The sequence below is a fragment of the Streptopelia decaocto genome (assembly GCF_964273445.1).
Source record: "Streptopelia decaocto genome assembly, chromosome: 4".
Lineage (NCBI taxonomy): Eukaryota > Metazoa > Chordata > Aves > Columbiformes > Columbidae > Streptopelia > Streptopelia decaocto.
Genome location: NC_138658.1, coordinates 67,026,331 through 67,051,800, shown reverse-complemented (window position 1 = coordinate 67,051,800; position 25,470 = coordinate 67,026,331).

Sequence of the window (25,470 nt, the reverse complement as noted above, 5' to 3'; positions counted from 1 at the left end):
GGTGATAATGGAAACAGGTAGTTGCATGGGGGGATGTTAAATGGAAGGCAGTAATGAAGACTTCATATTCAAAATGGAATAGGAACTAAGGAAATAATTTAAACGTTTGCCTTTGATCTCTTTAGTAATATCTCAATATGACAAGTTGGAAAGAGAAAAAAGCATACCTGAGAACATGGAGCAGAAGCCATAAAAGTTTAAAAATCCATGAGTACTAAGATACTTTTCACAGACATGACATTTCATAAAGAAGAGAATATATGCCCATAGTCCTGGCCTGCCTATGGGCTTTGTCCATGCATAGATCCAGGTTCCAGCACAGGCCATGTTGTTTAGAAGACTAAGAAATTCTTCTCCTCCCCAATAATGCCAAGGTGGCGCTAAGTCTGATTCATGAAATCTGCAACAAATTCACAGTCCTTGTAAGGCATAAGGCAATTACCTTGTATTATCTGTGGGTCAGACTTTCTTTTTCCCCCCTCTCATATTAATTGTATTATCCCATTTTAGTTATCTGCATCAAGAACCATTACATTCACAGCCATGAGCCTCCCTAACCAACCCTCAACATACACATAGTCTCTGCCACATGAACTGCATTGCATGTGGGCAACAAAAGACAGAGAGAAAGATTAGCATTGTTCTCAGCTTATAAGTGAAAACCTGAGACAGGGAGAATGATGAAATACCTGGATTCATGGCAGGAGAGCTCTACTATAATTTTTTCTTCAGTTTTCCACCACAACTTTACAGCTAAACAGCATAGTTTAATTTCACTTCGGATTGTACAATTCCCGTATTTGGACAGGGCTCAAATGCTACCTAAAAAATGGAATGTGCAGTGCTCTTTCAATCATCATGGCATGCAGACTATGCTCAAACTCAACATGAGCCTCAGGAGTTTTAAGGCTCCATTACCCATTTCACCCCTCTGACAGTTTGATTTAAGCAGCTGTCTAGTGATGATTTCCCACATTCCTCCTTACCAGCTGATCACAGGTACCTGCAAGTAATACTGTGCACATAAAACACTTGCAATCAGCAGCTGTTCATCCTGAATGCAAAAAAAGAGAGGTTTTTCCAAGCAGACAGCAGTCTCCTGTGATATGGACGAGTTTCTTCTGACTTCAGTAAGCCAGAGATGCATTTTTAAAGCTGAGGAAGCACAGGAGCAGAGGGCTGAGCAAGGAGAGCATCTCTGAAAGAAAATGAAGTTCTGGAAGGCAATTAATGGAGCAGATCAAGTTTTTCATCAGACTTGAAGTCTGGCAATGTTCTGGGAGACTTTTTAAGAATATTTCCCTTCAGTCAACCAAAAACCTGTTCTTGCAATCAGTGGAAAAATCTATATTCCTGCAAACTGGCATCAACTAAAAAGCACAGTGATGCTCAAACACAGAGTTATTTTCACCAGTGTTGGAGCACTGAACTTCCCCAGCTCTCCCAAAAGTCTCCCTGGCACATCATGGATGCCAGGGATTGATTTGTGCTGATTCCTGACAACTGGGTTGATGGAAGAAGTTACTCCCTATCTTTTTTAAATTACTATTTCAAACATTGTTAAGAAATTTAAAGAAGGATAAAGTAAAGAGTTTTGAACCAGGAGAATTGCCTTTAAGCAAAGGTCACTGGTCATCTGCCTAGCACAAATTGTCCTTGAAGTGAAGTATCAAACCATAGGAAGGCAGAGATTTTGCCACAGACTGCTGGATAAAAATGCTTCACATAATTATTCAAAGTGAATAGAATTACTTAGATGCCATATACAAGCCTGTAAACCAGTCTCTGTTAGGTTCAAGGAACTGACATGACATGTTTTTACCTGATGTCTACCAATTGTGGATTTTTACACCTTCCACTGAAATAGCTGACTCTGTACTCCCTGTGACTGTCAGATGTCCCTTGGGTTCAAACTGCTGTGAAATTCCTGTGCAAAGCAGAATGTTATTTGGCAAAACTAAGAAGGAATAAAAGTCAGGAATAATGATAAAAACCCAGGAAATGTTGATATAGATTGTCCATTTATACTAGCAAAAAAACCCCAAATTTAACTTCAGCTGATACCATGACCTATCGCCCTTTCCAAATAAAGATTTATTTTATTATTTGGTGGACATCTGCATTTGAGAGTGGAAGTAAGAAAAAAGTAAACCACACACTTTAGGATGTTAAAATACTTATTTCACTCAACGCTGTTGGATTACATTGGACAGAGCTGTAGAGTCCTGGGGAGCAGGTAGAGCTGACAGACACCCTGTACAGGAGGCTAGGGGGGCCCTAATCCTTGTCAGGCACTTTCTCTAGTGACTCACCCTGAATGATATAAAGTAGGTTAATACTTTTTGATTAGTTTTGAAATCCACTTTAATTGGTCACTAATAGGTATGTATGGGACAATTTTATTATGCCTGTGATAACATAACACTCAATGCTAAGAAATTATGGAAATTATTCTTGGCTGGATGGCCAGCAGCAAACAGGCTACTGGATGCACAGAAGAATTCTACAGAAAATTTTAACCTCAATGTTTATAAAAGGAGCACCTCCAAGTGCAATACAAAAATGGCTAAGGCTGGGCAGTTTTTCAAAGACTTAAAAATTTGAGAATATCATTGAGGAACGTATCTGCAGAAGTCCTATGGGAAAAGGGCTAAAGACAACATCATTAAACAGATGAGCTGGTGTTGTGTCACTTGTCAATATCTATCAGCTGGTGCAAGCAACTTCTCAGCATTTTCACATGCATCAGGGCATCACATCCTTTCTGTGCAAAGCCAGGAACTGCAGGGAGCAGGATTAAACAGCCTGGAATTTGCTCTGTTGCATCCCACGCTGTTTACAAGTGCAGTGTTTCAAATCTGGATGTAGAACAGAGCAACGCAACTGTCTTCTCCTCTTGTACTTTTGAAGATGCGGTGGTTAAGCAAGCTCTCAGAAAGGTGTTTGGACAGCAAATGCATATGGAAGAACTTGTATCTTTCTAAATAACTGCTGCTTTCAAGTGCAGAAAGATATTTCGTAGCCCTTCAGAGAGCCTAAATAAGCTTATTTCAAAGGGAATGGATGGTAGTAATTTGTTCTCCCACAATCTTCAGACATACAAAACTACCGCAGAGTTCAAAACAAAGCCTTAACACTCAGACAAGTCACCCTCATGGATTGGCAGCTAAAAACTACTAAATAAATGGCCTGTAATTCAGAAGCCAGGATTTCAGAAGCTGCTGAGTGCTTTTTGAAGTGTTAAGTACATCTGCTGCTTAAAACTAGTTATTACTGTGAACGGTCATCATTAACCAAGGAAACTCAGACTCACACCTGACCCAAGTGTTGCAGCCTTGTGCACTTAATGAGGCAGCAAGTCCTGTCCTTAATTAAAATGCAGAAGAGAGGCAGGTTACCCTGCTGTCTCCACATTCTCGTTGATTGGAGAAGATGCTGCTGAGTGCACAGCACTTTTATGAAGTCAGGACATTTATTTTTTGGTTCATAAATATTAATTCAAGGCATCCAACCTCAAACATTTGAAAGTCTTGGCTCTTCTTTATTATTATTCATTGCACAATGATATTTTAATTGGAAACAGATAATTACCAGAATATTAATTCTGTTCTACTGTCTTGGAATCAGCATGAGTTTATCTGTATACAAAGAAGCACTGCAAGTGTTTGACTGTATCTTAAGGCTGGCAAATGTCTCACTATATTGCATGTAAACATTACGCCAAATACATATTTTACATCTAGATGTCTGCTGTATTGTATAGAGATGTTTCCTAAGGGATAGGGCTGTAAGAGTAACTGAATTTTTCCCAGCCTCAGCCTTGTATAAAATTAGAGTAAGGTAGAAGCTCTAATTGGTTTCAAATGAGAATGAAAAGTCTTTCAGGCTTGACAAGAGCATTTTGCAGAAACCTGATGAAATCTGAGGGTGACTGGTAATATGCTAACAACATACTGTTTCAGTGGGATCCCTTGATTTCTGAAGGATCAAATTATCCCTGTAAGATAGCCCAGTTTTGACAGAATCAAAGCAGAAAAATCATCAGAAAGTGGAGCAGCTTCTAGCAGGGACTCCCTGATGAACCTGCAGTGTTGGAGGAGTTAGCAATGCCTAGGGTGTTTCTCATGGTAGACAAGTGTTTGCCAAAGCAATGGGTCTTAGCTGTCCTGCAACACTGATTCAAAACATCTCATTAACATTGCTTCAGGATTTGTTTCTGGTGAAAGGAAAAAAGGAAAAAAGATTTTTTAAATTATTTTGGTTTTTTTTTTGCTGAACATCATTACCTTTTGAATCTTCCTCTACCCTAAAACTTTCAGAATTTTTTTCACCTTCCTTTTATTTTAAATGTGTATGATTTGTAACATATAAGCAGATACAGTAACAGCTTCAAGAAGAGGGAGGAGTTATTCCCCCCAGTGTTGAACTTTTTATCCTCCAATAAATGCCTTTTTCCTTTTGAAAGTGGGTATAAAACACCTCAATATCCAGTGGGCCAAGGAGAACCGCAGCAGTCTCCTGACACTTTCCAGCAAGTTCCTAGTGTTTCTCTACCAAATAGTGGATTATCCGTAAAAAAGGAGCAGCCTCTGGAGGGACAATCAGGAGAAAGATGCTGAACTCCCCTGTCTCAGATGATTAAGATGGTCTCATGAGCCACAGAGAAAAATCACTCCAAATCTTTGCAGCAGGACTAATGAAGACTGATTTCTTGCAGCTACAGCACAATTCCCCAGCTCTGCACCCATCCCTTCCTCCTCCCCTGCAGTAACCTCAGCTCCCCTCCATGTCCTCAGCTGACTCTGCAGGGAAGGAGAAGGCAGATGCTGCTGGAGCCAGAGGTGTTCTGATCGGCCAGCTGGCTGCTGCTGGCATCGGTGGTGAGCCTGAAGCCAACAGTCTCAGGGCTGCATGGGGAGGGGTCATCAAATGGACTTGGAAGCCATAAATCTTTGACGTTTCCCCCCACCTTCCTATCATAAATCTTTGACATTTCCCCCCACCTTTCTATCTTAATCAGAACTAAACAATGAGTAAAGAGTATTATTGCGGAAAGAGAGAAAGACATTCTGGGACAGCACATGGGTAACTTTACTTTCCTTAGAAAAGTGAACAGGGGAAGGAAGCAACACTTTATGCACAACCTTAATGAAAAACCAGGCTTTTGGGAGCTAGAAGAACCACAATGTCTGTACAGGATTTCTGAGCAAAAGTTCAGGCATCGACCTGCTAGCACTGCTGCTCTGTTCCTCGACCTTATTATCCTCCTGCAGTAGTAATTTCTAGCAAAAGGCTTACAGGTTTCAGTGCTGCTGAGTTCTGCACAAGCTATGTTTGAAACATTGGACTCTTGCTTAGATTTGAAAAACATATGCTTCAGCAGGTCGTTCACATATGGCAAAGAGGCATCAAAAAATCTATGCAGGCAGTGAATTAATCACATCCTGAAATATTTATTGAGAAGAGACAGCCATTGCTTTCATAACAAGTCAGACTCAATGCAAGTAAAGACGTGGACAAAATGTATCTCCAGCTTCACTTCTAATTCCAAGTTCTCTGTTTTTACAATACAAAAGTAAAAAACCCAACCAAGCCTGGAAGCAGACTTGTGCCACAATTTACCCATGGAAACAAAAAGCAGTTGGCTGCATTCAAAAGTTCTTTCACAGCTGACATATGGACTATAACTTTTAAAGTCAAATAGAGATGCCAAAATGTATACTTTGGGCGAAGCATTAAGACTTCAGTTTTAGTAGGGAAGGTATAAAAAGTCTGTGTTCCAGAGTAGTGCCCTGACAAAGTGCAACTTACAGTGTCTAGTTTTCTCCCACTTTTGGTGCCCCTGAGAGGCACTGTGAGTGCGGTTTTGAGAAGTGTCTGGACCCCAGTTTGTACATGGGGACTGCGAAAATGCTGGGTGCAGTTCATAGAACCAGGAGGGGATCCTGCAGGGAAGCAGGCAGAGATAAGGTTGGCAGCCAGAGATAAGGATCCAGCAGCCAGGTACATAACTAGGCTGGTAAAACCCTGCCTGGATTTCAAAGCTTTCCTGGCAATCCTCACCAGCCCTACTGAGTTATCCAACAGTCCTCCCAGTCACAGTTATATATATCCATATGTTTATCAGCACCATATTATAATGAGTGGGCTTTGAAGCAATCTTGTGCTGCCTGGATAACAAATCACACATTTCCAGCTATAGAGTTTAACTCTCGCTACTAGGTCTCGTACTTAGTCCTGAAAGTTCCTGATCTGGTAAGTACCCTGTTTCCCCAAAAATAAGGTCTACTCCAAAATAAGCCCTAGCATGATTTTTCAGGGTTTTTGACAATGCTTGAAATATAAGCCCTAGTTACAGTTAATTAAAAAATGTCAATTTAAATAGTGTCCAGGCAGCTATACATGTAAAAAATTAATAAGTTTTGGAGAAAAAATTAATAAGGCCCTGTCCTATTTTGGGGGAAACGGGGTACTTATTTGGCCAATGGCTCATCACTCTCAAATCCAATAGCCAAACTGTAAGAAAAGCCCACTGGACTAAATCACATGTTAATGTAGAAATGGCCCAGGAGCTTTGGAGTCAGCCCCGGTAGTCACCAGGAAAAGGGATTTAAAACCCTACCCCAAATAGAAGTGAAGTACAATGACGTGGTGAGGAACAGAGCTGCTCTTATGGGCATTAAGGAAACACAGAAACAGATACGAAATATCTTACAGATCGAGTTTTAAGATTTAAAAAAAACCCCTACCCAAATAAATCAGGGAGATTTACTTATTCCTGTTTTGTGGCTCATAACCTAGTCTCAAGACTTAAAATTGAATCTTAATTTATAGAAGTAGACTGGAAACAGAGATTAAAAGAAAGTATATTGAAGTCCTGACAAATTCTCATTAGCTTAACAGTTTGGAAAGCTGGCCTTGCTTCTGCAGTAGGAGTTCTTTGTCTTTCGTCTAGACTAGTTAATAAGGTTCCTTTAAAATACCTAAAACTAATTTTTAAATTAATGAGAGCATATAACTTCATGAAGCATTATAAATTCATTAAAGTATTAAATACAACTTCTCCACAGATTGCCAAGCTATTAAAATTCCCATTTGTGAATATTATTAAAAAATGTATACAAAAATCTAATTTTCTATTTGGTTTTAGAAGAACAGATTTAAGCTTTCCAATCAAAGAATCCTCATGTGAATTCTTCTGAGGAAAAAGAGAAGAGTCTCATAATACCTATTTTCAGATGAGGGGGAAAAAAAGAAAAAGCTATTTTATATGCAAATATAACTGATTTTATTTAATTGTTCCCAAGGGAAGCAGAAGATTTGTATGCAAACTTCTTGACAACTGGTAGTGACTTCAAACTCCTAATTTTTTTCTCAAGATATTAGTTCATAGCTGAACCTTCTTAATGTAAGAGTGCTCAGTCCTGTAGTGCACTGTATTAACACCTTCATTTTCCCACCTGCTCACTGCTCCTTTGTAGAAAGATGTGCTCGACACCTCAGAAATTCAGCAAAAAAGTGGAAAATTTCCCCAAAACAGTACTGTAAGAAGTATTTCTTAGCCTACTACTAGAAAATTCATTTTAAACAAACATGCAGCAGCCGAAATGATCATGCTAACATACCTATATGAGGCATCCTTCACAATATTTAAGTTCTATGCTGTCCCCATGGCAAGTGGTAGAAACACACAACTCACAGGCACAGCCAGGCACATCAGGCAACTTAAATTCCATCTCTTCCTTTTACCTTGTGGGAAAAATCTAAAGGGTGTCTTGTGGGAGGCATTTAAAAATTAAATTGTCACAAAATTAAAATTACATTGTCACAAACACAAAAACTGTACTGTCTATTTGCAAAGAGTCCGGTCTCAAGCTAGCACACAGCTGGGTTTTATGCTGCATAACAAAGACCTTTTTCTGTGCTCTCTCATTCTGTCAAACATCTTTGTGAAACTTCCTCAGAGCAACACATCCTTGTCCCTGCTAGTTAGTTTATCCACTTGACAATTTGTATACAAATCCACATCTCTAATTTAGCTATTCAGTTCATGCAGTCTAAACACTTTACTAACCCCTCAAAAAGCCAGATTTACACTCTTACATAAACCTTAACCATGAGTTTAGAAAAGGGAAACATCTAAGTAGTCTAACGTGGTCAAAGCCAGTAACACCCACTGAGCATTTTGACCCATTTGCCACAGAGCTTTGCAATAGTTCGCTGTGTCACATGCCTTTGTGTCAGCAGATGTGTAGAGAGAGACACCATACATTTTTTTGTTTTGTTTTCCTTTTCCTCCTGAATTTGCGCTATGGCTTCTAGATCTCAGCACAGAGAATTTAAGGAGCATGTTGTGCTCCCCAGTCCTGTGGCTTTAATGACCTGTTCCTCTTCAGGTGCAAATTATGCTCTTCTGAATAGGTGATTTCATTTGCATTCAGCTGTTCACATGCCCACCCCAGGCACATCCAGGCTCTCGCCTGTTCCCACACACCCTTCAACCATGACTGACACTATGTTGTCTTGCAAGGCAATGGGTTTAAGTATGACTCATAGCCTAATGAAGTAATTCTAGCTTCATGAAAACCCTGATGAGAGTTTGGGAGTGTAGTGAATTTAACATCAGAGAAAACAAAGTACTACTCCAGCTGACAAGTCCATCCCTTCAACTGCTGACAATCACGTATGCAAACATGTACTTTTTGATGCCTTTTGGACTGAAGTCCTACTACATGTATCAGGGTGTACAAAATGTTTTTCTATACTGAGTTACCTTGAGCTGCATTTTCCTGTAAGGAGGGAGGGTTGAAGAAATAGGAGTAGCATACTTTTGCATGAGAAGGTTTTCTTGAGCCTGGTCTAGTAAGACTGTTTGAGGTGGAAAAGCGTTCAGCAGAGACACAGCACAGCTCCTCAGCTCCACCAGCATCCCTTTCTCTGCTACATGGGGATGTGCAGGTGGCTCCAGCGCTGACAACAGACACACAACATAAAACTAAAGCAGTTTGTTCCAAAGCACTGTTTGAACTTGGTCATATGAATCTTAGAATTTGTTTCCCCAGATGACTTAAGACTTTCATTCCATGGTTGCACTTTTTCTACTTTGAAATAAAGCATTTTTGTAAATTGTTTAGATGAACACGGCCTGTATTTTTTGTTAAGAGCTTAAGTTACACAGTCGAAAAGCTGCATCTGCTGTAGATGTCGTGCATTCAATATTTAGTTCCAAGTATAGCTGGAACATTAGTTGCACCAATGGTCAAATATAGGAATTGTGCTGTATTATTTATTGTTCAAACTGACATCAAAATATGATTCAAAACTTTGCTGCCATTGCAAAGTCTGCTACATCAGATCCCACAACAATTATCTCAAGTTCCTTCTTTATTACTTGAAGAGCATCACACTTCTGTCTGAGATAAAGCCAAAAAACGTATAGTACTCTATACAGCATTCTATGGATTAAAGCCTTTGTCAACAAAGCCCATTATCATATTTTTAAATGTGTTGCTGAATGGAAGTTTTTATTCAACTGGAAGTGGGAAAAACAAACCACCTGTGTGTCTCAGGTTTTATCACTGATTTCAGGACTGATTTTTTCACAGTTTGCCAGATTTACCATCTATATGCAGAGAGTTTGGAAACTGGCTAATGCCCTTAGATAAATTTTAAGGTTCCCAGGAATGTGACTGAGCATGGAAGAAGTACTGAGGTAATGAAGTGGTGGAAATTATGTCAGTTTTCAGCGAAAATGATTAAGGAACAAAGGCATAGCAATTAAGTAGTTAAAACTGAAAGAAATATTTTAATCCTGCAGCTGAGAAAACACCTATGTGTAACATCAGCCTTCTGCTTGAAGCCTCTTTGACTTTCTTCTAAAATAGTAGCTATCAGGACATCATCACTTGCAGAAGATACTTGCTAATCAGACAGTAATTATAACCCACTCACATTCTAGAGCTGTCCAGTTTAATGTGGCAGGTTATATTTAATTTTACTTCCTATATGTTACCAAGCTCACAAATAAGAAGTTCCTCATTTTTTTTTATTTATTATTATTATTATTTAGTTTTCGTTTTCCACAGTGAGGAGAGTGTTTGGGCTCAGGCTAGTTAAAAACAATACTACATGACCCAATTGCTGAACCAAGGCAGAAAAATCTTGAAGCTAACAAGTCAACCTGATCTGAAAACTGACAGTCATACAAACCAGCTCATGTAGTTTTGTAGCAATTATAGGACTACATTATCGCTAGGGTTAAATATTAATTACTTGTGAAGTGCTTTAGAAGTCAATAAGACATTTGTCAACTCAATAGATACAGGTTTTTCTAACTGTTTTTTCAGGAGTATATTATAGTAAAACATTGCAAGCCTTGCAACTGAGTCTAAGCAGTTTGATATTACTAGTTCAATATCAGTTAAGTCCCTGTTAGTCTGAGGCTACTACATTTAAAAAGATATTTTGTTCTAGCCACACCAAAATAATAATGGGATTCAATGTGTATTGCACTATAGCAATTGAAATATAACTTGATACTTCACTTATATGTGGATTCAGTTTTCAGCAATCACAAGCTCATTTCTGCTACTTTCCTGTACCCCATTGACTGTACTCACTCAGGTATTTGACTTCCACACAGTTTCTGGGTCACCACTGCTGAGATGGGAGTGCAGCCAGCAGGGGTTTTGTCCAGAATATTAGAGTCTCCATGGGATATTCAGAAGCAGCAGAAGATGTGACTAGAGATGAGCCTACAACATACATCTAAGGGACATCCAGGAGATAGCTCTAAAAAGCAGAACTAGAGACAAACATACCTACAACATAACTCAGGTCATGGCCATGTCTGAGCTTAAATGAGGTTCCAGGGCCCATGATCAGGGGGTGGAGAGAGGTCCCAGGTGAGACTCTTGAAGATCATTAAGGCCCATTCATGCTCTCAGGGCACTAGCAATGATAAACCAAAAGATGAGGAAACAGATTGGCTGTAGAGCTCAAGGGTTTAAGAAGAATTTGATGCGGCTGGATGGACCACCTAGGATGATCGGTAAGTCATGCCATGTGAAGACCTTAAATGAGAACACAGGACTGGAATCCAGATAGTGAAGATGTCAAAATCCATGAAAGAAAGAAAAGATACTACATTATAAACAAAAGGAGAAGTTTAAAATAAAATAGAACACAGTAGAGTTCAAAAAGCCAATGGATTTTGATATGCAAAGTCTCCCCAAGACAGGCAGTAGGACTAATGGTACAATGCAGAGGTAAAGCTGATATACTCAGTAGAAGCTCAGACAGGAGTAAGTCTGAGCAGTGAAATCATGTTCTCTTCTCAGGTCTGCAAGTTTCTTATCTTTTGTTATGTTGTTTGGAGTCTAGTAGCGTGTTGTATTCTCTCTCTAGAGATGGTCGCCAGATAAACCACCAAGTGACCTCTCTCAGGTGACAGAGACCAAAGTAATAATTGCATAAATGGCACTTTTTGATGACTCAGGTGAAGGTCATAATCACTACATATTTCTAAATTTTTGTGTTTTTTTTAAATTTGTTTTAGAACATACAACACCATCTATCAAAACAGAACAACATAAAGTATTCAATGCTTATGAAATCCCAAAACTTAATTTGCTGTGCCACTTATTTTGCTTATCTTCATCCCATGAGTTAATGCCTCAGGATACATGGACAATTAACGTGATGACACAAAACATCTTTTTATCCATATCATGGATCACTCCTCTGTATTCGTCTCCTCATTTATTAGAAGACAGAAGGTGTATGGTGAAAAATAGAAGAGGAAAGTTATTATTTTGACCAAAATACACCTAAGAGAAAGCCAGAAAAGTAAATTTGTCCATTATGGTAGTTTTCATGCATATGCTGAACAAGTCAATCACACATACATTTTCCTTATGTTTGCCTTTACATTTTGTGCCTAAGCTCGCTCTCTGTAAAATGGGAAACAAGGGATGATGTTATTGCAGGAGATGTACAAATGAATAACCGTTTCCCAAAATGCTTCTTTTACTTCCCAATGCTGATTAAGGCCTTAATGAGGAAAAAGTTAGGCTTACTGCCTGAGCACTACCGATCTTCTGCCCAGATTCAAGTAGGAAAACAAGGGAAAAGCATCTTTCTGTATTGTATGTGGCTAAAGAACATAAAAGAAAGCCTGTTCACCAAGACCTGAATCAAGATTACACAGGCAATTTTTTTCTCAGCATTTTCTACTACAGGGTGTTTAACTCCACTATCTGCATAATGTTCCTTTGACCATTTCTTTGAGTGTATGATGTACCTAAAGTTAATGTGCTCTTCTAGGTACTTAAAGCAGGATTAATGTAACTCCAACTGAGACCGCTGAGCCCTTCCAATATGCTTATTAAAGTTAACAAGATGACTTATTTGAATAAAAGTTTTATGAAGGGGCTGCTATTTAGACCTTATGTTATTATAAGTTATCCTCTTCAAAATACTTGTAGAAACATATCTAACTGTGGAACATTTTTAGAGTATCTTTCTGCTTCTAAGATCATTAAGAATTTTTTGAAATTTGTAAATGGAGTTTCAATTCAACAAACCTGTTCATTTTAAAAGAGCCGGTAGAAAATACAGATCTACAGGACTGAGAGCTAAATTTTACTTTTCACCTGGCAAAGCCTTCCCATTGACTTCTGATGAGTCTGAGTACTCTCTCAAATTAATATACACTTCCCATGTAGGCTTCATTAATCTTCACAGAATATGTCATCCATCAATATTAAAAGTACCTTAATAAGGACAGAGGGCAGACACTGAGAGGGGTTGTGTCTCATCAGTTGCTATGCAGCAGGTCAACATCAATAAATGATTATGGCATGGAACAGACCATTTGTATAGTGAGGCTGTTCCTAAACCCATCAATTTAGGGGCTAAGAATGAAATCCAATTTTTATATTACTTATTCTTATCTCTACTTGGTTTAACTTTACCTTCCTCCCTCCATCTGTTTTCCCCTTCTCTCCTCGGCAGTTGTAATTTTGGGCTGGAAATTTTGGGCAGGTGATTCAGCTTTTGTTATTTCCCTCTTTCTTTCATCCCTTTTCCCTTTCCTTCACAATACATTTCAGCTTTCCTTTTAAATACCTTTCAGCTTTCTTCTTCTTTTTTTTTCTTTCCCCCTTCCTTTCCAGCTCCATCCCGTAGGCATTTTCCCCTTCTCTAACTCAATTTCTGCTAAAATACCCACTTTACTCTTATAAATACAGATGATTTCATTATCGTTTTAAAACCACCTGATTTATTTATAATTTCTGGTCCAGTTTTTAGGTTGTGGTAAATCACAAAAATCTTTTGATCATATTAGAATTCTTTAGGTTTTAATTTTTGCTGGATCTGTCCAGAAAACATGAACTAGATTTTAGTACAAATTTAACATTCTTTGGCCAATGTTGCTCTGGGCTGAACATCTGCAGAAGGAAAAAGATTTCTATTTGCATAGTGAATAACTGTGCAGATGAAATTGTCCCAGCTCTGGGTATCTTGAAATGGCAATGGAACTTGATAAACCTTTCATCAAAAGCAGTTTGCCTGAAGAAAGAGTTGTTGTGAATCCACAAAGCCTCAGAAGGGGGTGGAAAAGTGACAGAGTGTTACACACATCCCTGTATAACTGCATGTTAATTCAATAGTCTTAATTAAAAGCAGCTTCTTTATTCCTGAGAGCTGTTGTCAGAGGGAAAGGAAAAGGAACCCCATGGGTATTTCTGCTTTTTCTTCTTAGCAATTGCCCTGAAACTTTCATAAGGACAAGATTTGGCTTGCTGAAACCAAATGATAAAGGTACCTACTCAGTTACTGAATGTGACAGGGGAAGAGTGTGATTACTGCCTTGCTGGATTGAAAATACTTGAGATAACAAAAAAGGAAAGGAAAGGAAAGGAAAGGAAAGGAAAGGAAAGGAAAGGAAAGGAAAGGAAAGGAAAGGAAAGGAAAGGAAAGGAAAGGAAAGGAAAGGAAAGGAAAGGAAAGGAAAGGAAAGGAAAGGAAAGGAAAGGAAAGGAAAGGAAAGGAAAGGAAAGGAAAGGAAAGGAAAGGAAAGGAAAGGTTCTAAGAATGGGGTGCTGCTAATCATTCCCGTGTTTATTATTTTTTATAATGATGCTGTCTTCCTGCTGTACAAATGTGGAAGGTAACGCCTGGCTCTCCTACCAAACCAGCAACCAAGTCATCCAACAAATACCACATTTGAAAACCAACCATTTTTCACTGTGTTTATTTCACTTTATGTCTGGCACAAAGAATTGTTTGGTTGGTTTTGAGTTCACAGGGTGCACAGATATATATCTACAGTGAATCTATACCTGAAAAATTGATTCCAAACAGCTTCAGCTCTCATCAGCTACAGCAGCAAACTATGGTACTACTGTGTGTGCATGTGTCTGGGAGGAAAGTTGTTGTGGTGGTGGTTTTGAGAAGATATCAGATGTATTCTTCAACTTAGACAATACAAAAATCTTCCACAGATACATACCATTACTATAATGAAAATGGTACATTTTCATTTTCAGTTTATGTTACCAAAGTTCAACTCTACAAGTACTGTTTGATGAGACTCATTTTAAATAAACCTTTTTGTACATCCCGTTTGTATGTAAAATGAATTTTACTGAGCTAGGCGACAACTCAGCTTTCTACACCCACTGTTGCAACAGACAGATGAGTGACAGGATCTCTTCAGAGCAGCTCATGTCCTCCCTTATGCTGTAGCTGTTGTACCTGGTTTGACTCAAGTGGGCAGCCAGTGTTTGGGGCCTTCTGGGGGTGTTTCTATCACAAAATGACACTGATTACACATGGCTCCATATCTTTGATGTAATTTTATTTATTTATGCAAGACAGAAACACAAGCTTGCTTGTGATCCTTCTGAGGTCAAGGAGATGCAGGAAGGAAGCAGGGGAGAAGGAGAGGAGGGAAAGCTTGTTGATCTTGCTTTGGGCAAGCTTCATCAGTGAGATAGCAACCTATGGCCACTCATGACTTGCTCCAACACTGTCACCCAAAAAGTAGTCTGAACTTCTGACAGTAGCAAATGGCCAAACTGCATGTTGCTCCATATAAACTAATCCTTGTGCCCCTTTAACTTTTTGTAAATAACCTACCATGCATCATTTCATATGTGTGATGGAATGTAACCAGTTAAGTTTGACCAGATAGGTGTCACTCCTCTGATGAAGAAATAATTAAAATGTGGCAATTTGTGTGAGTCTAGACTAGAACAATCTCTCACATGGAACCTTAGTGCAAGGCACAAAGTCGAAAAAAATTTTCTCTACACTTGTAACTAAACTGGAGAAAAAAGCCCTTGAAAAGTTCATGTAATCATTTAGGTTGCTACTTCATGGATCTTGAATATAAGGCACTTAAAACTCTGTGAAAACAAGGAGTGTTGTAGTCTTTCAGACAATACTCTAGTGCTGATATGTGGAATGCTTCCAACATACCAAAGTTCTCCATTTGACTGTCTTTTTAGGAAATATTTTTTAATAAATATTCTGTCTGATGTTACATGCTTATCATTTTCAGGCTCAACTACAGAAGGATCATACACTTGTTTCCTTATGTTACCTCCAAAGAGTTCTGCAATGTTTCATAACTCCAGATGAGCAATTTTAGGGAAGATGTAATTTGCCACAGGGAATATGTGCTGGTCACCTCTGTTCTTAGAGGAGACGGCAGACTTCCTACATGCAGCTAGCAAAAATTAAGTCGGACAGGATGTTTTGGGCTATGTGGGATGATCTGTCACCTCCTCAGGTTCTTGTAAATCGGTGTAGGTAAAGATCAGGGAAAATTTTCAAATTTGTCTGAAGTAGTCACTGACTTTCTACCTTCTCAAAAGTGGCTGAGATAGAGGCTTAAGCTGTTAAGTCCTGTAATTGCCTTTGAAATGTTTTTGTAGTCTATCTTCCCTGAATGTATGGAGGGCTCTGTGTTTACCAAAAGTAAAAAGTGCCTAACTTTGGCCACAGAGCATTGCTGAAATATTGACTATGAGGAGTAAGATTTGGAAGTGGCTTGCTGAACCGAGTAAATGATGTGACCTTCATAATACAAGTGATTATGTTTCAAACTAAGCATGGAGGGAAAATGGTCTTGTCTCAGGAAAGAAACAGTGAACACCTGAATTATTTTTCCTTCTTCCAGAATGGGAACCAGAAAGGAATTTTCTCAAGCAGTACCATTACAGCAGATTGAGCTTTTGTTTTAAAGTTTCTTGCCTGGGCTACAAACCAAACCTCCTACCTCTTGCCCTTATTTAATATGGTCACCATCAAAAATTAGAAAGTGAACTATTCAGTTAACTTCTTGCCCTCCTTTTGTGATACAAGACTGTCCCATCTTCATACTGCAGATAAGATGCACTGGTTTCTAGGAGGTAGTTGCATCTGTATTAAGCATTTGCATTGGTGCAATGACTGTGTTTCAGGCTTTCCCCAAACACTGTGGAAACACACCAGCTAGTCCCAGGAAAGGTCTTGTCTGTGTGAAGCTTTGAAAAAAGATTACTTGATTTCTGGAAAGGAAAAAAAAATACAGAGTGATCTGGGAGATATCTTTCTAACTGGGCTTTATTTAATGACAGTTTCCTGCTGTGCTTATTTGCATACAGTTACTAAGCAGAGCACAGCTATTTTCCTTGGTCTGATTTTGTCTTATAAAACTCCAAAGTATAGAACTGTCACTCATGCTTGCCAGGAATTAAATGTTAGTGTGATGTAATTTAACTATAGGCAAGGTGGTTTAATTAATGCTTATGGTTTATCTTTAATAGGCAGGTTTAGGATAAGCATTTTTGGTCTGTAGTAACTTTCAATTTTTCTTTTACACCTTTGCTTTTCCATTGCAGCAGTAATTGCTTGTGTGTTCTTTATCTGTCATACGACCATGCAGCTCCACAGAGGGATGGGGAAGGCTCTGTTCAGAAAAAAAGACAATGTATTTGGGGCAGGACTGAGCAAATTAACTGGGAGCCCATTTATGTACGGATGATTTATGCCAACAAGGAGATCCTCATACAGTGAGAAGCAGCACTGTGCTGAACTCAACAGTTACTTTCTTTGGTGGGGGCTAAAAATCTGGTCCCAAGTGTGTGTGGTTCCCTCTTTGTGCTGATGAAGTTATCACCACCATGCCTGGGTGCAGAGGGGAGGTTTTGCCTCTGTCTCCTCCTCTCCCCTCTCCCCTCTTCCCACTCCTCTTTTTACAGCCCAGTGGCCCTACAGCACACTGTTTACCTCCTTGCTTCTGTAGGTTATCCATGCTGATGTGACAAGCTGAATTTGTGGCTGGGTGTTCCTACCTGTGTGAGCTTTGCTGCCGTGGGCTTGGCAGCAGCAAAAGCAAAGCAGCGCTGGTGTTGCTGCCGTCTTGCTGCCTGCACCGGGACCCCAGGACTCACCCGCTTTGTCCAGCTCAGCCCACGCTGCCACCTCAGGTAATGCTGGCAGCCCATCTGGGATCACCTCCAAGCCGGGGTTTGCCTCTGTCGAGGAGGTAGGAATTACTTTGAGCTGTGTTTCTCTGCCAGCAGTGGCTCATTATGCTATATTGATCTGGCTTGCTTCTTACGCAGGGCAACAGGAAAACCCTATACCCACACTGCTGCTCCTGCTTACTTTATCATTTTAAAACACATGGTCCATTTGACCAGCACTCCTTCTGCATTTGTAGGTTAGACAGAGCTCCCTCTGGGTGAGCTTTACTTCTTCAGCTGTAAATGTAGGTCAGCTGGCTGCTCTGCAGTATGTTCCTTATCCTTTAAAGCACAGGTCCTCACACGCAACTTCACAGTACATTGCATTTGCCCTTCTTTTCAAAAAGCTCATTTTACCAGCTGCTTGTGACATTAGCACTCCTACCAGCATGGCAATAAAAAATTTTGCATTCTGGATATTGCACACTCATAAAGAGAGTGTTTTCTATTGTTTCAATTGAGGGTTTTCCTGCCAGTTTTCTGGAAGGGAGTAACTGATCTCAGCCCTGTCAAAGAAGTTAGAGTGTCATGATTGATGTCCATAAATCAAAGCGAGTCTTTAAGCTTTTCTGCTGTGCTCAGTCTGTTGCTTCTGATGCTAAACCTAAGATTTGTTCATTCCTGCATTCTCAAGAGCTGATCAGAGCTTTGAAGTCTACATGTGAAAAGCATTCTCACAAGGAGCCAGTTGGGTTCAGTTATGCTGCTGAAGGACCTGCTATTTCCTTTATCATATACATTTGCTACATTGCTCAGATGAAGCATAAACTGGTTTACATACACATGCCTGCAGACTTTAATCTTAGATATGATGCCTAATATGCAGTTAATTTTTTTCACCCCAGTTCCTAAGAAACTGAGGCTTATGGAATCCTGATGTAAAAGGAAAAGTCCCAAAAGATTTTCCAAAAAAGACAAACCAGCCAATGGATTCACAAATCAAAAAATTTATTTTAAGGTAAGTTTTACACAGAGAAGGTGAGTGGTGTGGAGCTCCCTTTGTACATGACTGCAGTGACCCTCCAGCTGCCTGTAGGATTGTGATGGGTACAGAGAGGATGGGTGCTGTAGAGCTCTCTTTTGCCAAGGCTGTGGGTGTTTCTGTAGTCCTTAGGCAAATGTAGATGTAGAAAGTGGTGAGATTCTAAAGATTCGTGGCAGATGAGGAAGGAAACAGGACCATACAAGGAGCTCAGTCAAGGGCTGAGGCTGAAATAAACAGGAGAATCAACAAAGGCAGCATCTAACCCTGCATAGCCATGGGCAGCCCCTGCCTCCCTGCTTCCCCCAGCCTCACCCCAAGGCTGTCCATCCCTCACCTCCCTGACAGCCAACAGACACTCATCTTGGGCCACATCACCAACCCAACTGTGGCTTGGGCCACTACCAGTGCTCTGCCTGCCATGACATGGCCAATACATGGCCAGGGTTGTTGCCAGGATCTTGCATGTCACCCAGCCCTTGGGCACCCAGGGAAAAAGGGTGTAGACCTCCCTTGCTCCAGGGTTCTCCAGGGACATATCCAGTGCCAAAACCTTCACCCACAAGTGGCTGACAGGGCTGAGGATGTGTCAGCATGAGCTGCAAGACTCATGTCTTTCTTTCCCTGAAAAGAACAGAAGATTTTGTGAGAGACTGTCCTGTGCTACACACTGTATTTGGACACTAGGATGAAATACATCAATTAGCTTCCATCTACTTGCCTCACTGCAGCTATTCCATCCTCTAAGGGCCAGAGGCAACAGGTACAAACAGAGGTTCCTTCTGAACATCAGGAAACACTTTTTTACTGTCAGAGTGACCTAGGACTGGCACAGGCTGCCCAGAGAGGTTGTGGAGTTTCCATCCTTGGAGATACTCAGAAGCCATCTGGACACAGTCCTGGGCAACCAGGTCTATGTGGTCCTGCCTGAGCAGAGAGGTTGGACTAGGTGACCTCCAGAGGTCCCTTTCAACCTCAACCACTTCGTGATTCTCAGATGGCTGATGTACAAACAGCACTTCTAAAACCAGGCAGACATTTAACCAGAGTGACTAAGAAAATTGCAACATGGAAATTATTTTTTCAAGTGACTTAGTAACTAGTTTTCACAGCATAAGTTGTGGTCAGGAATAAGTTTTATATTTGTCATTGAAATTACCCAAACTGTTCTCCTGAGATTTTTGTCTGTTACTGTAGTGAAAATGTGTGCAAGATTTCAACACTGGAAAACACAAAATATTTCACAGATGGGTAACATCTTGAATTCAAAAAGAAGCAGTGTTGGGTTTGATCTCTGGCCACTAAAGGTATGCACAGGTTGACACCAGTCATTAAGGTTTGAGGCTAAATCCTGCTAAGAAAAAAAATGTCAGCAACAGAAGTCAATTAGCAACTAACTCATATATAAAACAACAGTTTGTTTTTGAAGATCAAAAAGAATACGGATGACAAAAATGCTTAGAATGTATACATTTATGAGAGAAGCAAATATGGAGATATGGAAAAGATCGCAAATAGTAAACTATATTTATAGCCAAGGCCACACTTTCACCCATTGGAACTGAAAAGAAAGAGACTCTAGAGATAAGGAATTGCCAGAACTGGCTACTGCAAAAAATCATTCTCTGAAAAGCCTCAGTCAGGATGTAGAAAAATGAAAACCAGTAAAGTAGCTGGAGTGCAGGTCTGATCCAGCATGTTAGTATTTACTCATCATAAGAAAAACATGATACCTTTTTTTAATGACTATTTATTTTGCTCTGCTTTCTCCCTATAGACTTGAATCCATTAGGAACTATTTGAACTGCAGAAGGCAGCAGCCTGATGTCTTATACTGAGCGAGATCTTCGTGAAATCCACAGTTTATCTAGAAGATGGAGAATAACTTTTACAAAGGGACAATGAAGTTATAGGGAGAGAAATCCTTAGGTGAGTTTCTTCGAAGCTTAACTGCTCTCCTGATTAAAAATGCATACATTATTTCTAGTCTGAAAGTATTCAGCTTCAGTTAGATCTGGCTGTCAGATACTGTTATACATTTTATTCTAAAATAGAAAGCCGTATTGTATCAGAAGTCTACTTTCCCTCTCTGGATCATTCTAGGCTGTGATCATATTAACCTTCCCTTTGCTAAACTGTTGCCTGAGCTCTTGTAGCCTCTCAACGCAAGGTAAGTGAGACTCTCTTCTCAAGCACCAGTACAGAGCTACCCTGGAATACTTATAAACAGTTTTACAAATGGCAAAGTATTTATAAAGAGTGTTTGGGACTTTTTTTTTTTTCTTATTAGAGGTTTTATTTTTCCTCTTGCCACTATCCACACATCCAATTCCTGTATCTTGGTTGCCCAGGCAACCTCTGCTGACTGAGCCCTGGGTGCAGCGCTGGGTTTTCAGTTCTCTATCACAGGAGGCTGATATGAAAGATGGAGGAACAACTAATGAGCTTAAGCAGGTTAGGAAAGCCAAATTAGGTGACTGATGGCAGTAATGGCAGTTTTATTTAAAGGTTAACAGTGCTAATAAATGCATTTATTCAGATAATTAAAAAAAAATCCTATGACTTGCAGGAAATAGTAAGGGAAGATTTTACATCACTGCATTTATAATAGCAGCTGAAGTGCAATAGCTAAAAGTAATACAAAGACATGAGTGACATTTGCTAAGCATGTTACTTAAACTGAAACTGATACATCTTGTGCTTCTTTATGTATTCATGTCCTTGCATTTGGAAAGTACAAGCTGAAATTACCACCCAGGCAAAATAAGAGCATTTAGGATGTTCTGAAAGTGCACTATATTGAGGCTTGACTTTTAAACGAAAAGTCATTAACCATCTTTACCAAAACCTCTTCAGGCAAATAATAGAAATTCATTTGCTATACAGAACTTATGTTTTTCATTAATGATCAGTAGCTGTGTTGCTTTACAGCTATAGACACATTTGCTTGCTCTTGGAAAGGTCAGAACAGGGAACTCACTCCAACAGAGGGAAAGTTTTAACATTTCAGATGTCCTAAAAGGATGTTCTAAACTTTCTTCTAATGAGGATTTTGGTGTTTCTTAAGCAGTCAGCTTCCCTTTGCTCCAATAAAGATTTGAATTACATGCAAACAGCTAATTTCCAAGTAGTTAAACTTGACCCTGGATCCAAATGGGGATTTAGTCAGTGTGTACCAATGTGTCACTGTCCCGAGGGTGGTGGCAATCCCTGTGAGCTTCTAGGTGTTGCATGCTCTTGGTATGTAGGTTGAGTGTAGTGTTTGAATTATAAGTTTCAAAAACTTTTAAGCTGTTGAAAACTTTCAGCATTTTGCACCTCCAACTGGTTGATGTGGGGGTGGTACTTCAAAGATCTCTTGGTTTATTGATAGTCTTCATTTGTTATGACATGGCAACCCAGAAAAAAAAAAGAATCAAAGTAGTTAAAATAATTTAAAATTCATTAAAATACAATAGAAAGCAATCACATTCTTTAAAGAAAGCTATGCTGAAGGTCATTATTTATATAATGTGAAAAAATACTGTCATCACCCAAAGTAGAGAAAAAGGGAATCTGCACATGGGACCTTACTACCACTTGAATCAACACATTCCTCCTACAAAATAGTTCAGTTTTCTCAACACAAAATAATCAAGGCTACTTCGTTGTCTTGAAGGAGCTCATAGACCCAGGAGGGATAAAGTATTATGAAGATTACAGCTAAGGTTCAGGAAAACAAGAGTCTTCAGACAGCTGGGCTTTTATTTAGAGCCGAGTCTCTAAAATGCCTAACCACCAAAATGATGCTCTGCAATTATTCCCTGTACTGTTACAGCTACCACTGGCAAACCATACAATGGTAAGGATTTCTGATATAATGAATGACACAGGTTATACCTGGAGTTTAAGCAGGAATTATCAGAGGAATTGTTCAAGAGGAAAGGAAGGAAATGGAGAGTGACACAGGGCAAGCTGTTAAAACAAACCATGGACAATAGTTATAGACATTATTGCAGCATTGTCAGCCTTAAGGGTATGTGAACTGGGAAGGATTGAGGTCAAAAATAGCTCCCTCCTTACACAAATAATGAGTAGGTCCTGGAGGGGGTAATAACAACAAAGAAGCACTGGGAACAAAAATGCAGCAAAAGAGAGTTTTCAATGAATACTCTTATTTCGGCTATCCCAGGCTTAAAGCACGGCTTCAGGCTTTCTTCAAAGAGAGGAAGCAGAAGGTGCTGTTGTTGTGCTGCTGTTGTGTCCAAGGCTGATTTAGGGACCACTACTGGGAGAACTCACCCACTTCCAGCTCCCGCAGGTGCTCTCCCAGTTGTCCTCCCCAGCCTCAGCACAACTCCTAGCATGACTGCATCTCCAAATGACAGACCTGAGGGTCACTAAAGACTCTCAATGACTAACCTTCACCTGCAAAGGCTATTCAGGCTCAAGCTGCAGTTGCTGAAAAGCCTGAGCTCAGACTCAAAGTCTCTGAATTGCTCCCACTGTGCTGTGAGTTGTTCGCTCCTTCTAGGACCTCAGAGACACTTTCTGTCCAAAGGTATCAAGTCCTGGCTCTGTTCCTACATGTCCACCCTATTGCAGTGCACCCTGCACTCACAATGATGCATCTGATCCAGGCCATCTCCCCTGTTTCCACTGCATTTTTACTTGGTACCACATCTGGTAGAAATATGGTGGTGCATCCTTTGTGAACCTTTTCCCAGGGACAATTCTCTCATAGGAAGGCTGCATAGGGGAACAAGGAGGACTTCTTCAAGATTCACGTTTCACTGTTAGTTTTTTGGGGTTGAAATTTCTTTGTGATAAAACTGTTTTTATTGGAGTTCCCAGAAGAAAGCACAGTTTCATACTATCCTGACTTCCATGAGCAAATAAATGACTGAGCTTCAGGAAGTTTCAATTAAAACTAATTAATGTTTTTTTAAAGGCTAAAATTAAATTAGAAATGCTCATTAAGAAGTCCTTGTGAAGTTAAACTATTACATGGATCCCTGTTCTGCTCAAACATGATGAACAAAATAAAAGTTAAATGAATTGTTTACACCTTCTTACTCTAACTGCTTAGATTAACAAATACCTTTAGAAAAGACAGGAGCTCAAATGAAGTTAGTGAAATAATTAATTTAAAAACAAAACAAAAACGAACACAACAACAACAAAAAGGCAAAAGCAAAAACAAAAAAAAACCCACATTTTTCATAGTTTTCATCAATAAACTTTCCGTTCCAAATTTGGAGGCTGAAGGGAGGAAAGGTGGGCTGGTTTTTTTTCCCACTCTTTGGTTTCTCTGTCAGTGTCTTCATTGTAGTAGGGAAATTGAAAAGGTTAATTAGAGAAGAAACAGGTTAAAAATTGTAAAATGAAACCTGGATACTTAATTCTTCAGTAATTTGGTTTTAATTCTACTTTTCAGTGAAAATTCATTATAAGTGGAAAGAGTTGCATAAATTTCTAAAACATATTAAAAGTTTCTAATAAAATTTTAATCCATTCATTTTCCTCTGATTAGTAAGTGTTAACAGCATGGTTTGGATTTTATATTTACTTAATCCTTAATTGCTAATTGTCCCTTTCTAAATTTTCAACACTTATTTGCTGATGACTGTTTTCTAAGACTTCAGAATGTTGATTACTTTACTGACTGATTGGTTGACTGAAAGTGGACTCTACAATATTTCCTTTGAATTTCCTTTAATTAGACTTTGAAATTACTCAGACCATAAGCAAACGTGCTTTTCACAAAATCTGTGTTTTATTCAAGTGGTTTCAAAACTTTGCTGATCTGCAGTTCCTCTAAACTTTCCAGTATAAATTAAAGGCGTCCCTCTATGTTTGATTTATTTGTTAGTTAGCATTTTCCAACAAGTTTTGAACATTTTTTTTCTTTCAATGAAAATATTCATTTCAGAATTTCAGGAGGCACAGGAGACTTTTTAATTTTTCTGTAAGAACTAAGAACTATCATTTTTTCAAAACAGATTTTAGGTATATTTTCCAACTTACATAAATTCTGAAGAACGCTATATAGTACATTGTCTAATGTGCTACTTTTAGAAGAAAAATAATCAATACTGTTCAGCCTGGTGTTTAGAAATATGACTGTTGTTTCTCTGTTAACTTGGACTAGTGTGCAAACAGGCTCCTAGAAAGTTTGGGATAAAGAGAATTGATCACGTGAAAAGAGACCTACAGAAATGGGTTTATTCACTCTCAAAACATAAAAGGTGAAAATGGGATGTGATCATCCTCAGAAACATGGAAGGAGAAGATCTTTTTCTATTCAAGGATAATGCTGGCAGAGGAATAAACAGATAAATAGATATTATAAGTAGATTTGAATGCACTTAGGCTGGAAAGAAGATGAAATTTCCTAAGTTCTAGAGCATGGAGAGTCCAGTCTGACCAATGCAAAAGGAAGAAGATCCAAACTAAATTTAGGACAGAAGAAATGCAGAATAATCTCTGATATGTCAGGGAGCTGCATTCATTTCACAATATACACACAAATGCCTAAAAGGGATTGTATGGTATGACTGTAGGAATGGAATTGATGATGGAATTGCCTTTTCCTGGTTCTGTTGCAATTTCAGTCCAAAAAAAATCAACTTCAGAAGTACCTTAATCCATGTAGCTTACTTAGGGTCTGCCTGTAAGAATTATCCAAACCCAGAAGAACTGTTACTTTTAAAAACTGTGAGAATTCATAATGCCTTCCTCATTGTAAGCAAGTATTTCTCCTGTTACCCCCTAGTTGTTGAACTGCATTTTTGGTAGTTACAGAAGTGCTCTCTACAAAGCAACTGATCTCTGGGTTTCCAGTGTAGGTCCTTCTCTCTGCTCCCAAGCTTTGTCTAGTAAAAAAAGCAAAAGCTCCCCTGGCTTCCCAAGCAGCTGGAAGTCCAGCGAGAGAAGTGCCTCTGCTGCTGCAGGGTAGCGCACATCTGGAGATCCCTGAGGAACAGCCTT